This window comes from Musca vetustissima, unplaced genomic scaffold, assembly GCF_032173495.1.
Source record: "Musca vetustissima isolate MV318-11 ecotype Yass unplaced genomic scaffold, APGP_CSIRO_Mvet_v1 utg67438, whole genome shotgun sequence".
NCBI classification, from domain to species: Eukaryota; Metazoa; Arthropoda; class Insecta; order Diptera; family Muscidae; genus Musca; species Musca vetustissima.
The window spans coordinates 83,665-87,441 of record NW_026879081.1 but is presented as its reverse complement, the minus strand read 5'-3'; positions in this window follow the sequence as shown (position 1 = coordinate 87,441).

Below are 3,777 nucleotides of genomic sequence, written 5' to 3'. Positions count from 1 at the left end.
TGTTGAATTGTGTTTTAGTTTTTTTGTGTGTGGCAAATATCGCGATTTGTTGTTTTTCCAATATTAATAATCGCATTTGTGTTGTTGTTGTTGTTGGGAGAAGGGTGTTAATGTACAAACGCTTTATCTTAACACGTAATGCCAAAAATTGTGTTTCGTTTTCAAAGGTTCTTTCGAAAATATGGTGGGCTTTTTTATGCGTCTTACCAAGAGAATGAAGAAGGCGTTAAAAACAATTTCCGCGGATAATATTCAACAAGAAGGATGTTCCATAATGTTTTTTATTTCGCCGATAAAAACGCAATATTATCACGAAAATATATTTCGTTTTGCCTTTAGAAGTTGTTTATGGGTTGTTTCAATGTAACAGGTTGGCTTCTTTTTAAGCCAACATGCAATCTTATTCATCAAAATTTTAAGTCGAAATTAAGGTGGCAAGCTTGTTCTTAAATGATTTTTTTTTTAAATCCAAGTCCACGCTTTCATTTTCTTTAGTACAAATATTTTTTTAAAACTTTACACTTTGATGGTTTTTTGACATTTTTATACCCTTCACCACACTGTGGTACAGGGTATTATGTCTTTGTGCATGTGGTTCTTTTTGAGAATATGCATAGAATCACTTTCTGAGTCGATTTATGCATGTCCGTCCGTCTGTTGAAGTTAAATTGTAAACAAAGTACAGGTTGCATTTATGATTCGAATTGGATGAAATTTGGCACAGCTCATTTATTTGGCCAGGGACGAACCCTATTGAAATTGGGAAAAATCGGTTCAGATTTAGATATAGCTCCCATATATATTTTCGTCCGATTTACACGAAATTTCGTATAACGTACTGACTTATGTCTAGAATAAAGTCTGCTAAGTTTCGTGAAAATCGGTTCAGATTTAGATATAGCTCCTATATATAGTTTTGCCCGATTTTAGGTAAGTGGTGCACCAAAGACCCTACAAATCTTTCGATGTGCACGAATTTTGGCATAGCGTACTTAATTGAGACTAGAATGACGTGTGCTAAGTTTCGTAAAAATCGGTTCAGATTTAGATAAAGCTCCATATATAGTTTCGCCCGATTTTAGGTAAATGGTGCACCAAAGTCCCTGAAAATCATTCCATGTGCACGAATTTTGGCATAACGTCCTGAATTGAGACTAGAATAATGTGTGCAAAGTTTCGTGAAAATCGGTTCAGATTTAGATATATCTCCCATATATATTTTCGTCCGATTTTAGGTAAATGGTGCACTAATGTCCCTATATATCTTTAGATTTACAAGAAATTTGGCATAGCGTACTGAATTGCGTCTAAAATAATCTGTGCTAGGTTTCATGGAAATCGGTTAAGATTTAGATATAACTCCCATATATATTTTCGTCCAATTTAAGGTAATTGGCGCATCAAAGTCCCTTGGTATAGCGTACTGAGTTAAGTCTAGAATGATGTGTGCTAATTTTCGTGAAAATCGGTTCAGATTTACATACACCTCCTGTATATATTTCCGTCCGATCTGGTGCACTACAGATCCATAGCTAGGCCGATTGACACAACGTACTGAAGTTAATATAAATTAATCTCTGACAAGTTCCCTTGAAATAGGATCAGATATATATATATAGCATAGCTTCCATATATAATTTTGGCCTGTTCATGTTTAGAGTCGGTTTAGACATAGATAAGGATCACATATTTAAGTTCGTTCAATTTCATGTCAATGTTCCTTCAAAAAGGCGACGTCTGTTAGGATACTTATGTAGAATATACCCAAAGTGGTGAAGAGTATCATATATTCGGCTCCGTCCGACTTACTACTTTTCTTACTGGTTTCAGATGTCCATGTTATGTTGATCCTTAAAAAGTATTTGTTTAATAGTTCACAAAATCAAATTTAAAATATTGAATAAAAATAACAATAACTAAAAAGTTATTGTTTTAATTAAAACAACAAAATGGGATTCAGGCTAACTATTTTCCATAAGCAAAATAATAAAAAAATGCTGAAACAAATATTTAAACATCCACTATTTAAAGGTCTAGAAAATATTTAACAGTCCACAACTTCAAGGTCCTGGATTTTTTTTTATTAAAAATCCGCGCCTTTTTGATCCTTGGAAAAAATATGAAAGAACATATTTTTTGTAACACCACGCCTGATTATTAGATATTTTTTATTTACTTTTTTTTAAATTTCATTAAACCAAATTTGACATTTCACCTCCTTCAAAGACCAATTACAATTATGTGTGAATGTTAAGAAAATGCGAAAAATTTATTCTACGTGATTATATTAAATTTCCACAAAACATTTTTTTTTCCAACAATTTGTATGTTGTATTGTTTTTTGCAATTTTAATATTAGCGAATTATTTTAATAGTTGTTGCCAGCCAATATTTGAAACGTAATTAATTTGAAATGTAATAAATGAAATATGCCACAATGATTGGCACGTTAAATGGACATCATTATCGAGTCACGTTTTTGACACTTCATGTTAAGTTAATTATGGCGGAGACGGGCCTAGTCTTTGGTTGGTTGGTTGGCGGCACTGGTCTTTTAATTCTTGTCGAATAATTTTTGAGGTATTTTTTTTCACATTCATAATCGCCATGATTCGCGACTATGTTTAAGCATGATGAACAAAACAAAACAAAAAAAAAAAACAATAGCAGTGATTGAGAGGTACTTATTACATACTTAATATGCCAATTACAAAAAAAAAAAAAAAAAACAGTGAGCGGAGCAGTATAGTCGGACGGGGTCGACCATATGATACCCTACACAACTTCCACGAAAATATGACCCTCTGTAGTTCTATATTCTGAGCTTGGGCAATATTTCGCGATATTTGCACCCTCTTGATGTCAAAAAATATTACTAATTAATATTTAGTACATTTAGTACTACTCCAGATTACCTTCACCGTAAGTTGTGTTTTGATGTTCGACTTTCAATTGAGGCCTATAGATCGACTCGAAAAAAACCCAAAAAAATTAAGTTTTCGGTCCACCTTATCCCAAAATTTTTATCTGTTCATCACCGAAAATAATAGGCGTTGTCCTTGACCATAACTTGAATCCCATGGAAAATTTCAAAGCGATCAGCGCTATATTTCCGTCCTCTAGTGTGGGAATGGATTACTAAATAATATATGAATACGTAAGCACCTTTAAATATTTAAGTGTTACTCTCACATCCGAGTACATACGACAATATAATTGGTATCAATTTAAAGGTTAACCACGCCTCTTGGATATACTCAACTTCTGGGGTCTATGTCCTTCAGGGATAAATATATACGCCATAAAATACAAATTTTGTAATTTTTCACACAAAAGTCAGGGCCTATTTGACCCACTAAATATTGACCGATCTTTATCAAAACAGGCATGCTTATTGTTTGGCCCGATCCCCTTCTCCATGTAAAAATTCGATGTTTGGACCATAATTGCGGCGTCTGGAGCGACCAGAAAATCAGACAAAAAAAGTTTTTGGTCCATGTCATCCCCTAAATATTAACCGATTTTTAACAAAAACAATAGGGGTCTTCATTGGCCAGAACCCATCCTACATGCAAAATTTCGTTAAGATTGGTCCATAACTGTCGCCTGTATCGTGTTTACAAATTATAATGGACAGACGGACGGACACACATGTCTAGATCGACTCAGCTAGTCGAGATCGGTATACTTAAAGGTGGGTCTAGGACCAATATTTCGGCGTTACAAACTCTTGGGGCTGCACAAAGCTATAATACCCTGACAACATAGTTGTGTAGG